Raw genomic sequence first — 14,261 nt, 5'->3', positions numbered from 1 at the left:
ATCACACCCTTAGCACTCCCTCGGCTAGACCCTCAAGATCACAGAGTGAGAGAAAAGCAAATAACACCCGTAGAAAGGTCTCTGGAGAAATGCTGCAGGGCGGAACTGGAGAGAGGCGCGGCACGTCACTTAAAGATCTATAAAAAGATCTCCAAAACGTTTCTTTCTTTTTTTCACGTCGGTTAATACTTTTAGACCGGCGCTGAGATAAAAACCATTCAAAAGCTCCCAGGACGAGAGCGCGGACCTTGACAACTACAGACGGCACACAGGAGCCGCGTGCGCTTAACTGCTCTCAACAAACCGAGACAAAATCAAATCCAACAGGCGCGAACCTACCGATTCTAAACGAGCGCGCGGTTAATAAGGCTGAACACCGGTTTATAATTACCCCTCACCGTCCGCTAAACGAATATTAACAACGACTAATGGGCGCTGCGCGGCCACGGCGCCGTCTCACCCGTGACACTGACGCTGCCTGACAGCGTGGAGGCCACCCGCTTCCCAGCGACACCACCAGTGATGGAGTAGCATGCGTCCGGTAACGGGTCGGCGGGAGAGCCGCTTGGCGGACAGAAACAATCAGAGGGAGGAGCGCGCGCGACCTCGGCCAACGCCGGAACGCGTAACAAAGGGCAAGTGACCGCGCGATTGGCGGTTTCCCCTGCCCCGCGCCGAGTGACGCGGGCGAGACGGAACACGCCCGTGCAGACGTTGCCAATTACGTTCCACGAGACAGACGTGTGGTGCCCAGGGGGTGGGCCATTACAGCACGCACGCACGTGCGCCCGCCCGCCTGCTCGCGTTGCACGAGTGCAACCCCAGCCGCGCCGTTTGAAGGCATGCTAATAACTTCTCATTAGTGGCGGGGTGACGGTGGTCGGCCGGCCCCGCCGTCGTGCTTCTAAATCAGGGGATTCATTTGCGCTTCGACATTTCATAATTGATGCGCGAGCAGCTCGGAAGAGGAATATGTGGAGCCGGGTTCCACAGGAAGTACACAAGACTTGCGCGACCTCCATCGGGCTCGAAGGAGCAGAATTGATTGGGTTCCATTGAATATAAATTAGGTGAGTAACCCAAGTGTGGATGGGGGGGTTAAAAAAACAACAACCCTGAAATGTGAGAGGGGAAGGGGGATGTGGAGGGACACGAGACGGGTTTTTTTTTTTAAAGCATGATAATGAATCATGCATGTTTCGCTAACTGATTCCATTATGTGCTTAATGAACAGCGCTGTGTTTTTTTGCCCATTCGTCTTCATTTATGCCCGCGCGTGACAGCTAGCCCAATATCAACGCTAATAGGCATCGATTTTCATCTATTAAAATAGCGATTAATAAGCAGGCGTTCTGGAGGGCGGCCTGTCCCGGTACCGCGGGGACGGACGTCCCTTCACGCTTAGACACTCCACGAGCTACCTCCGCCCCTCCGCTCGAGTGGGAAAGCTGCAGGTGGGGGATATTAAAGCAGACACACATGCGCGCGCGCGCGTGTGTGTGTGTGTGTGTGTGTGTGTGTGTGTGTGTGTGTGTGTGTGTGTGTGTGTGTGTGTGTGTGTGTGTCTGATTGTCGTGTTTGGTCACAGTTGCTGTTCCTATGGTCATTTTTTTAACCTGTGTGTTTGACAGGACATGGCAACAATCTCACAGGAAGTCATGAGACATCACAGGTCGTCGCAGGACCCTCCTGCAGTAGGGAGAATAAGGTGAGACACTTGAAACTTAACAACTGGATATTTATGGCATTTAGCTGATGCTTTTATCCAAAGCAACTTACAATTCTGACTGAACACAACTTGACTAATTTGCTCACGGGCCCCAACAGTGGCAACTTGGCAGGGGTGGAGCCTGAACCAGCAACCTTCCAATTACAAGTCAAGCACCTTAAGCACTGAGCTACCACTGCCCTAGCTCAGTGTTTAAGGTACTGGTCTAGCAATCAGAAGGTTGCCAGTTCAAGTCCCACCACTGCCAGGTTTCCACTGTTGGGTCCCTGAACAAAAGCCTCAATTACTCAAGTTGTGTTCAGTCAGAATTGTAAGTCGCTTTGGTGTCAGATATGGTCCCCATGAAGTTTATGAGGCTCAGTGACTTGGCATGGTATGACATGGGTGTGAAAGTCACTGAGCCTCATAAACTTCTTGGGGACCATATCTGACACCAAAGCAACTTACAATTCTGAGTTCATAACCTTCGTAACAAACTTCATTACCTTCATAAGAAATGTCATAACCACCTTCACACAGCGCGGCTCTGCCTTGAGCGCCTGCGCGTTTTCAACATCGCTGAGGTGAATCCTTGTCTGGAAAACTTTGCTGAGGACATTAAATGTTGGTGAAAAAGTCACACACACACAACGATGTCTAGAAGACAATGATGTCCTTGCAGACAATGATGAAGAGCTCAGGAGGAAACGAGGGCCATTCATCAGCCTGGAGAGAGGACACGCCCTTTGGTGGAGAGGACACGCCCCCCGGCAGAGAGGACGGTCTTCCTCCGCCCTCATTCATGCTGACCGATAGCAGAAAAAGGTCCGTGTGAGTGATGACTGTAAGATCGCAAATTGAAACAAAAGGCAAGGCAGAGTCAGAGGGGCGGGGCAGCGCCCAGCAGCACCCAGCAGCACCCAGCAGGGACTAAATCTCCCTGAATATAATGGAGTGCTCAATCTGGGCTAGGAGATGGGGAGAGGGAGGGAGAACAGAGTTAGTGAGTCTTAGACAGTAATCACACTCATTCTCTACAGTCATTTAGAACTCAGAGAGAGGGGGAGAGAGAACAAGAAAGGAAAAGATAGACCCAGAGAGAGAGAGAGAGAGGGAGAGGGGGGAGGAAATCAGCCGAGTAAGAGTGGTGCTTTCAGGATTTCAGAACTCTTCAAAAGGTTTCAGAAGTGCAGATCTCTCAGCCGCTGATGAGGGGTGGTCATGTGACGCGTTTCTGCTCAGCCGAGGGTCCCGGCTCTGAACCAACAAACCCCCAGCCCCCCCCCCCCCCCCCCCCCCCCCAACCCGGGTGCGTTTAAAGCCATCGGCGCACTTGGTCCGCCAGGGAATGCCTCTGGGCGCCATCAAGGAACAGAGCACCGTGATTCACTGTGGGCAAGATAAAACAGGTGGCAGGGGATGCCCAGTGTGATTCGAGGAGGAAGAGGAGGAGCGGCTGGAGGGTATGCAGTGCGGCTGGGGGTACGGCACCATCCAGCCACTGTTTTCATCTGTGTCCTTCCCCCAATCTCCCTCGCTTTCTCTCTCTCCCTCCCTCCTCTCTCTCTCTCTCTCTCTCTCTCTCTCTCTCTCTCTCTCTCTCTCTCTCTCTCTCTCTCTCTCTCTCTCTCTCTCTCTCTCTCTCTCTCTCTCTCTCTCCCCCCCCCCCAATCTCTTTATTCTTAGGGCAGTTCACAGGAAGCAGTCCTCTCTACACTGCTAATGATCTGACTCCAGACAGCCGTTCTGGGATGGTGGGCACAGACGTCTCAGCTCCTCCTGACCCGCCAGAACCCAGCCAGGATCAAATCAGGTTAATGCAGCCCAGGGAAACGGAGACACACCTGATTCACTTATTCAGGTAATGATCCGGCCCTCACAAGTCAAGTGTGTCGAAAGTAAACGGCGGCACCTGCTATACAAAACGCACTCAGTCCTGACGCTCCGTGACGGAAGGTCTTACCGTGACATGATGGTCCTGTTAACATCACAATAAATCTGGCATTAGGTTTTATTAATTCGGCCCACTGTCTGTTACTAAAAGCCCGAAATGAATACATAAACAAACAGTTATCAATTGTGAACACGAATATTAAAAAGTCTAGAGGTAATGTTCACAAAGAAATGAACATCACAGTAATGAACAGCTCACTCTCCAGTGCAGCCTACAGGCAAAGATATTAAAAACAACTCACGGAAAAGCAAAACCTAACCGGCACCATTACTACTGAGTGACAGGCAGTAGCATCATGTGGTCGCTTTCAGCTTGGAGTTACTTTGACATAATTTATGGTCGTTAGTACTGACACAAATTTAAGTTAATTAGTGTACCGGTCAGTTTAATTGAAATGTGTTCTCCATGTGCCAGGATAATTATAAGGTTTATTTTAAAATAATAATACAGAGAAATCCCACTATCTGTCTTTACATACACACCAATGGTGTGATGATAAACTAAGCTGTACTACGATGCAAAAAGCATTATTGAATGGTTATGGATTATCTGGACATATAACCAGTGGAGGACAGTAATGGATGGACTATCTGGACATATAACCAGTGGAGGTCGTCTCGGTTTGGGCTGGTTCTGTAGCTGAAGCAGCTTGGGTTGGCTGTTCAGAGCACGGGGATCTCCGCTGCCTTTCTCAGCATTCACTAAACTTCCAGGTCTGTCTCCTCCTCTTCCCTAAGACACCACAGAACCCACAGAGCAACTTAACCACGATCGTCTATAATGACATTTCAGCGTATCTGTAATGAATGGCAGAGTCTTGTGATTTGCAGCTCAGTACAGTCATTTGCACGTGTTTTTAATAACTAATTGTTATTCGTTTTATGAAGCTGAGTGATTTTCCTCGCTAACACAGTTACAGCGCTATAAAAGTCTCTTTAGTGAAGGCACTTGCCATCCTTCTTCTCGCTGGGGTAGGCCGTTTTAGTCAGCTCCTGTAACGGTCTCGTAACTGCTTACGGGAAACGGCGGGGCCCTGGCGCTTGAGAAGTGCCGAGCTGCACATGCACTGTGTTTGTGCGCACGCCCACGCGGGTCTGAAGTGGCGCCGTGTTTCCAAATTAAAATGAAAGCTGTTGAATTTTGAGACTTTTAACTACACGTGTGCAACACTGGGGCATCACTTCCTGTGTCTGCACCAGCGCGATGGCTGTTGAGGGTCCTTGTAGGGGTCTGTCCCATGAGCCCCGGGCAGGAGAGGGCAGTAGAGGGCAGTAGAGTGCGGGAGGGGGCATGAGAGGGTAATAGAGTGCGGCTGGCCACGCAGGGGTATCCCCTCTCCGGACCACTCGGGTGGAGGGTGACCTCCAGGTCCACTCGTACACGGGTCACGTCAGGTCGGCTCCTTCTCTGAAGGCACGATTAAGTGCAGGCGTGGGGAGAAGGACGTCTCTGTCCCTCCTGGATCCCCTCAGGACACAGACAGGCGGGGGGACATGAGGTGGCTCTGCTCTGATTTGAATAGAGAGTGTCATCTCATTAAAATGCTGCTCACCTCTGAGAGCTGAGAGGTTTCACTCCACTTTCCTACTTTATGCTTCTCGGGGGGTTTTTTCCGCCGTCTCCGCAGAGGGGAACGCGCGGCTTTGTTTGGCCAAAAGCATAATCTCTCCTTCCTTCACTCCCTCTGTTCTCCCTCTCTTCCTCTTTCCTTCTCTGTCACTCCTACCCCCCTTTCTGTCCCTCTCTCTCGCTCTCTGTGATCAGAACCTGTAAATCCTCCTCTGCCCCCCTCTCAGTTTATTATGGTTCGGTCTCTACGTCTCTTCTCCACTAATAAACTCACGGCGCTGGCAGCGTGTTCTTTCAGATCGGCCCATTATGGGGTAACGGGGGGTGGTTGTACTGTGATGGGCCTTCCATGTACGTCCATACAACCCCCTCCTCCGACTGCCAAGGCCACAGTGGGCCAAAGCTCTTCATATAAATACACACTGAATGTCTGTTTTATGGCAGACACTCATCTAGTAGCACTCTGAACATCTCTGGCCTTCAGAACCACAGCAGTGCATCATGACCTAGATGAGCGCAGAAATCATCCTGCAGGACTCTTGTCCCACGTGGACAGGACAGCCTCTCGGTTACGGCAGATTAGACGGAGGCGCCAACGTGCTCCGGACAGGACGTTCTACCTCGTCCCAGAGATGCTCTACAGGACGAAGATCTGGGGACTGTGGAGGCCAGAGAAGAAAATCTCCCCGTCATGTCCCTGGACCGTGACCCCTGTCATGGTGCATCGTCCTGGTGAAAGTGCCCTTCTGCATCAGGGTAAACGGCTGTCATGAAGGGAGGAACTTGGTCTGCCACAATGCTTAGGTAAGTCCTACTGTCCGAACGTCCATCCTGAAGTGTCAGGACACAGGCGTGCCAAGAAAACACTCCCACACCACCTCCACCTCCACAAGCCTGGACTGCTGACACCTGACAGGACGGGTTCATCGATTCATGCTGCTCATGCCAAATTCTGACCCAGTGTGGTATAACAGAACTCTGGGTTCAGCAGACCAAGTGTTGTTCCTCCACTGATCAGTGATTCTTGGCACTCGCACAGGTCGTCTGCGGTTCTTGTCCGTCCATGCTAAGGAATGGTGAACTGGGTCTTCACACACACACACGCCAGCTGGAGCACTGATGTGGTACTTAGCCCAAGGTTGGCTCTGCCTGTTTGGCAGAACAATCCGTGACATCCTCCTACACCTGCTGTACCCCTACGCCCACCATACCCTTCATCCAGGCCCCTTTTCCCTGTACCCACCTCTGCTTTGATTCCAACTACCTGCCACCACTATACAGTACAGATCCCATTAACATACCATGACTATGGAAGTGTGATCTTGCAAAACTACTTCCAGATGAAATGGAAATATGTATAGCCTCCTGAAGAGTTCTGAAACACCATTCTCACTCTGCTTGGCTTCTCTCTCTCTCTCTCTCTCTCTCTCTCTCTCTCTCTCTCTCACGCGCACGATTACAAGACTGAGACAATAGACGGGTGAATCCTTTGATGATTCTTTTCTAATCTCATTTCATTTTCAGATTTTCACTTGGTCTTATCTCTCTCATCCCCTCTCTTGGGGTGTGGGTGGGGGCGTGTGTGTGTGTTTGAGGGCAGGGGGATTGGGATGGAGGTCTGTGCTGCTTCATAATATTACTGGCCTCCCAGCAACACAGGCCCCACCCACACACCTTCTACTGCCCTGATGAGAATGAAGCCAACAGCATTTCTAACCAATGAGGAAATTGGCATTCCTGCCTTCCATTTAGTTTCAACCTCACAGTCTGATTGAGTGAGAAGTTGGTATTCATGAAAATGGCATAAAACTGCATCACCTCGCTGATGCATTGCTAAGTAAGGACTAACTTTATGCACCCAACCTTTAGTTGTTTTGTGCATACTCTGAAGCAGGATGTGATCACAGATGTACATCAAAGTCTGTATCTGCCATTACCTTCAAAATGTTTAGTTTGACTGCGGTGATGGTAGGACCTATAATCACACTGAGACCACAGTGACATGAGTTGTTACACACACTGAGACCACAGTGAAGTGAGTCGTTACACACACTGAGGCGACAGTGAAGTGAGTCATGCTGTATGAACATATGAACAGAAGTATACAGATTAACATGTACAGATAACACATAACCCTAATAAATGACTCAAATTCTGCCTTTTAATTCCTAATGCATTTTAATTTGAGGTTTTTTTTCCCCCTTTCAGCTTCTCTTATATTCACTTTCATTCTGTGCTGCACCATGTGCCTTTTAAACCAGAGAGGTACTCGTTACTGTTGCATAGCCAGTATGATGACAGAAGCCAGAGGAGTTGTGTGGGAAACCAACCTGGGGAGGTTGAACACGAGTCGTGCAGCTGAATCCTGAATCGGATACTTGGGCCCAGAGCTTGTGCCGGGGAGGCCTGATTAGAGTCGGCTCACATGGGCTTAAAAATATCTGCGCCTTCCTGACGCCGGACACGAGATACGTGCATGTCTGTGTCACGCCAGTAACAGAGAACGAGTTTCACCCAGAAGAATGAGCACAGTACCGTACTGTCCAATGAGAATGAAAACGCTACCGCACCTGTCCAATGAGAATGAGGACAACAGTTCTAGCCAATGACAGCACGTGCTGTCCGGTGCTGTGCGGAGCCAGGGGGCATCACACAGCGCTGTAATCTCGTAAAGGCGTGGAGGTGCTCAGACTGCTCTCCCCACACACCACCATCTCTATCAGTCACGCCGGGGTGTCCACGCCTGCCTTTAGCCTGGGAAATGAGGTCGTCACGCCCGAGGACATGCAGCGCCGGCCGGCCAGGCTGACGGACACACATATTACACTTCAAAGGCGCCTCTGTGTGCGTGTGTGTGGGTGTGCGAGCATGTGGGAGAAAGCGAGAGAGAAGGAAAGTGTGAACAATAGTGTGAAATCACACTATGAAGTCAGAGCATAATGAGTGAAGACAGGAAACGTACAGAGGAGAGAGAGAGAGAGAGAAAGAGAGGGAGGGAGAGAGGCCTCTTCTTCTCTCCCTGTTGTCTCCTCACTTTGGGCAGGTGCTGAGTGATACCATACATCAGTGTATGATATAACCATACACCACTGTCTGATAAAATCATACACCAGAGTCTGATAGCGCCATACACCTGTGTCTGATAGCCCCATACACCTGTGTCTGATAGAATCATACATTAGTGTCTCAAAGCACCATGGTGTCTGATAGAAACCTATACCAGTGTCCGATAGAATTATACACCAGTGTCTGATAAAACCATACATCAATGTCTGATAGAACCACACACCAGTGTCCGATTGAAACATACACCAGTGTCTGATAGAACACAGACAGTTCTAAACTAGACTTATTTACAGTATTACACTGTTATAATCTGGATATTATGCGTCTGTCTCTGTCTGCCTGCGTCCGTCTGCAGGTACATGCTCCAGTCCGGAGTGGTGGTTCTTCGTTACACCATGGAGCGCTTGTCTTCTTGGAGCAACCCGCTCTCTCTCTCTCTCTCTCTTTCTCTCTCTCTCTCTTTCTATCTGTGTGTGAGAGAGAGAGAGAGAGAGACGGCCCCTCTCAGAGGTTGGGCTCAGGCACCTGTGACCTGCAGATAAAGAAGGAGGATAACCTGCTCGAGGAGAGAAAGAAATGAGGGATGAAGAAGAAAAGATGATAGCAGTGCAGTAAACATGACCCTGACCCCCCGCACACACACACATGCACACACTTATACACACACGCAACTCTTATACGCATACACAAATGCACACACGCACATACATGCCCTCACACCCGTGCCCCGTGGCCCATGGCGACCACTTCGTTGCCGTGGTGATGGCATGATCGCCACAGTGACGGTTACACAGCTATCAGCCATACTTAACTCGAGTGACCTTTTCAGTCCAAACACATACATGACATATGTGTGCACCCACACACACACACACACACACACACACCTTTTCTTAATGATGAGTCAACACTACTGCATTCATTCATATTCTGTCTGAGAAGCAATTGATATCTTTGTCACTTTTCTGTTAATGTGTGTGTGTGTGTCTTAAATGAGAAGCAAATGGTGCTGATAAAGAGATGGGAGACAGATGCTTTCTCTCTTTCTCTCTCCTTTTTCTCTCTCCCTCTCTCACCTCTCCCTCTCTCACCTCTCCCTCTCTCTCTCTCTCTCCCTCTCTCTCACCTCTCCCTCTCTCTCTCCCTCTCTCTCTCTCTCTCTCTCTCTCCCTCTCTCACCTCTCCCTCTCTCTCTCTCTCTCTCCCTCTCACCTCTCTCCCTCTCACCTCTCCCTCTCTCACCTCTCCCTCTCTCTCTCTCTCTCTCTCTCTCTCTTTCTCTCTCCTTTTTCTCTCTCCCTCTCTCACCTCTCCCTCTCTCACCTCTCCCTCTCTCTCTCCTCTCTCTCTCTCTCCTCTCTCTCCTCTCTCTCTCTCTCTCTCTCCCTCTCACCTCTCCCTCTCTCACCTCTCCCTCTCTCTCTCTCTCTCTCTCTCTTTCTCTCTCCTTTTTCTCTCTCCCTCTCTCACCTCTCCCTCTCTCTCTCTCTCTCTCTCTCTCTCTCCCTCTCTCACCTCTCCCTCTCTCTCTCTCTCTCTCCTCTCTCTCTCCCTCTCTCTCTCTGATAACCAGACTCTCAGTGTCAGTTCCAGCTGGAATGAAGTCATTTTTTTAAATTGCTCCACTTACTGCTATAATAGGCTTTCACATGCCAAAAACACACACGCGCACACACCTCCCCGTCACCACCACTGATCGTTGCCGTGGAAACACCCAAGCTTCAGTGTGCGTGTGCGCGTGTGTGTGTGTGTATCTATAGGCCTGTCCTTTATCTGGGAGGGTGTTTGTGTTATCTCCTCCAGGGGGCAGACTGCACATTCAGAAGGAACAAGCTTCAGACTGGTTATACTGGAATCCCTACACAGACTGCTAGTGGGAGAGCAAGTGCTGTTACTGAGCATGCACACACACACACACACACACACACACACACACACATGCACTTTTGCACAAGAACACATTGTTGTGTATGCACTCATAAAAGGGTGTTGGAATGAAGGATGTTGGGGTGTAAAAAATAGTTGGGGTAAACGGTGTTGGGTGACAAGTGTTGGGTAAATGGTGTTGGGGTAAATGGTGTTGGCAGGGGCAGAGGAGCAGAGGGGTTGGTTGCCAGGACAGGGGCAGGGGCAGGCTTAGAGGAACAGTTTAGTGGGAGCAGACAAACTACACAAACATCATATGCACCTCTGGAACCGTGACACCAGCCAATCAGACCGGTGACTGCAGAGTGTCTCTCCCTCACTCCTGTCTCCCCTTCCTTGGCCTTAAGTATACTCTCTCTCTCTCTCTCTTTTAGGGTTCCAGGTCCAGAGGTGAGATTCTGTGCAATGCCTCCTTGCAATATCGATCCATCTCAGTCACCAACTCACTGAACAAATCCCCCCATGCTCAGACACACACACACACTCGTACCTGACATATTAGAATGCTTTTGTAGTGAAGTGCTTCGTTTTGCTTGTTTCTCTTTTCAGCACTGGTAGGAGAACTCCTCCCACTGTACTACCATACTACAATACTACCATAATACAATGCTATTGTACTACCATACTACAGTAGTACCATACTACTATACTACAGTACTACCATGCTACAGCACTACCATACTACAGCACTACCATACTACAGCACTACCATACTACAATACTACAGTACTACTATACTACAGTACTACCATACTACAATGCTACTGTACTACCGTACTACAGTACTACCATAATACAATGCTACTGTACTACCGTACTACAGCACTACCACACTACAATACTACCATACTACAGTAGTACCATACTACTGTACTACCATACTACAATGCTACTGTACTACCGTACTACAGCACTACCATACTACAATGCTACTGTACTACCATACTACATCACTACAATACTACAGTACTACCATACTTCAGTAGTACCATACTACTATACTACAGTACTACAGCACTACCATACTACAATACTACTATACTGCAGTACTACCATACTACAGTACTGCTACACTACAATACTACCATACTACAATACTGCCCTACTACAATACTACCATACTGCCACACTACAATACTACCATACTACAATACTGCCATAGTGCAATACTACCATACTACAATACTAAAATACCACAATACTACCATACTACCGTGCTACCGTACTACCGTAATACCATACTCACACACTGCATTCACACAATTACACCCCCACACACACTTACCACACCCCCATACACTGCATTCCCACAAAACCCCTACTACCGTGAGGCTGAGAGTAAAACCAGGGAATTGTCATGAGTGATCAGACCCGTCACATGATGTTACCAGGCAGAGTGATCAGACCCGTCACATGATGTTACCAGGCAGAGTGATCAGACCCGTCACATGATGTTACCAGGCAGAGTGATCAGACCCGTCACATGATGTTACCAGGCAGAGTGATCAGACGTGTCACATGATGTTACCAGGCAGTGATCAGACCAGTCACATGATGTTAGCAGGCAGAGTGATCAGACCAGTCACATGATGTTAGCAGGCAGAGTGATCAGACCAGTCAGATGATGTTACCAGGCAGAGTGATTAGACCAGTCACATGATGTTACCAGAGTGATCAGACCAGTCAGATGATGTTACCACTCAGAGTGATCAGACCAGTCAGATGATGTTACCACTCAGAGTGATCAGACCAGTCAGATGCCTGCTACCTGTTTACTTCCTTACGTGCCAAATCACTAAACAGCAAGTGTAGTGTTGAATCCCCGTTCTCACTGTTTAATGACGGAAACCTGTTACTCCGTAGAGTTCCGGATTAGTCCGATATAACAGACCCTTTACACTCCACGCTTTCTCCTGGTTCTGGGACAGCAGCAGAATTCGACACGCGTCTTTGGCAGAGTCTTCCAGCCTTGAGCTGTCAGTCACAGAGACACGGCGAGAGACAAAAGATGCAGCAGCAGGAGGAGAGGAGGGGAGGAGGGGAGGGAGAGAGGGAAACCCCACCTCCCAGGGCTCAGGACACGGGGATATTTCTGCTCAGCGCATTGTGTTAACCGCCGCGTTAATCACGGATGTTACGGCATAGACGAAAACCGCGCTCTTATCGGCCGTCCGTCCTCGTCGCCGACAGCGTAAATTCACGTTTATGGAGAGGAAGCGAGGGAAGACGGAAACGTAAAAGGCGATGGCAGCTGGAAAACCCGGAGAGAAGCGGCCAGTAGGTGGCACTGTGGTTCTTTGAGTGATTGCGTGTGTGAGCCTGGCTGTGTGTGGGAGTGAGTGTACGTGGGTGTGACTGAGTGTGTGAGTGAACCTGTGCACATGTTTGTGTGTGTATATACGTGTGTGTGTGTGTGTAAAAAACACTGGGATATAATGAATAGCAGGACTAAAACCTGACCATATCTCTCTCATACACACACGCACACACACACAGGACTAAGACCTGACCATATCACACACACACACACACACATACACAGGACTAAAACCTGACTATATCTCTCTCACACACACGCACACACAGGACTAAAACCTGACTATATCTCTCACACACACACAGGACTAAAACCTGACTATATCTCTCACACACACGTGCGCGCACACACACACACACACACAGGACTAAAACCTGACTATATCTCTCACACACACACACAGGACTAAAACCTGACTATATCTCTCACACACACGCACACACACAGGACTAAGACCTGACCATATCTCTCACACACACGCACACACAGGACTAAGACCTGACTATATCTCTCTCTCACACACACACACACACAAGACTAAAACCTGACTATATCTCTCTCTCACACACACACACACACAAGACTAAAACCTGACCATATCTCACCCACTGTCACTCTCTTTCTCTCTCTCTCTCTCTCCCTCCCTCTCACACACACACACACACTCGTACAGGACTGAAACCTTACCATCTCTCGCTCTCTTTCACACACACATACAGGAGTTAAACCTGACCATCTCACTTGTACACACACATATAGCCACAGGATTAAACCTGGCTATGTAACTTATACATGCACACCCCCACACACACTAGCTGTAGTAAAGAGGTAAGACCCCCTCAGCAGGTGCCTGCAGCTTCAGGAAGTCAGGACGTGTGCACCCCTTCCCTGGCGCAGAGTAACAACACTCAGCCCTGCTGGAGAACACAGCTCTCATCCAGACCTCTTCCATGGAGTATCACTCCTCACCACTCCTCATCACTCCCCACCAATCCTCATCACTCCTTATCACTTCTCACCACTCCTCACCACTACTCATCACTCCTCATTCCCCCAGCCTCTCAGTCGGCATGCCGAGGCCGGTCTGGGGTGGGCACCACATGCCCACATGCACAGCATCCCTGTGTGGAAGAGCTCTGCGGATGGGCTGCTCAAGACAGATGACTTTGTTTTCCGCTGAACGGTGTTGGAATCCTGACGGAAGCGAACGTAGCGCGAGCCGCACTAACGGTGCCTCGCCCACAGCAGGTCTGCTGTCGCTGTGAAATGCTGGGAAATGTCTCTTCAAGAGTCTGACGCGTAGAAACACCACAGACGTTTACCTTACTACTGCCCTGTGTCAGGGACGGCCCTTATAAACAGTCTAATATCGCTCGGCGCATACATGAAGACAGACGCGCGCATGGGAGCGGCAGGTGGAGTCTTCGGCGGCGTACTCTTCAGAGAGGCGCACGCGTGGACGGCTGGACGGACACCTGCAGCGCCTTTGGATGAATTGCGCACAGACACGCATTCCTTTCTGTAAGAAGATAATTAGAAAAAGGAAAGAAAAAAACTGCTGGGAAATGTTACGTCAGCAGCTACCGTACGAGTGTTTACACCGCCACGCGATGATGGAGCGTCACTCAAACACTCCCCTACAGGAGCGTTATATGGCTTCTGATTAAAGGAGACAGATCTATTAATACCAGACATCATAAATATTAGCGTGTTCTGAACCT

The 14,261-nt window shown here is 49.6% G+C and overlaps 1 long non-coding RNA gene across 1 annotated transcript; it reads left to right on the top strand.

Moving 5' to 3' along the window:
• The first annotated feature begins 814 nt into the window (after positions 1 to 814).
• Positions 815 to 2,694, top strand: LOC145657929 (uncharacterized). The gene is made up of 3 exons (XR_014123881.1): positions 815 to 1,070; positions 1,632 to 1,708; positions 2,391 to 2,694. It is a non-coding gene; the product is annotated as an uncharacterized LOC145657929 (long non-coding RNA).
• Positions 2,695 to 14,261: the final 11,567 nt, after the last annotated feature.

Source organism: Electrophorus electricus, chromosome 5 (genome assembly GCF_041902795.1).
Source record: "Electrophorus electricus isolate QZ-2024a chromosome 5, ASM4190279v1, whole genome shotgun sequence".
NCBI lineage: Eukaryota > Metazoa > Chordata > Actinopteri > Gymnotiformes > Gymnotidae > Electrophorus > Electrophorus electricus.
The sequence above is the reverse complement of the archived record's forward strand: the minus strand, read 5'-3'. Positions and strand labels throughout refer to the sequence as shown.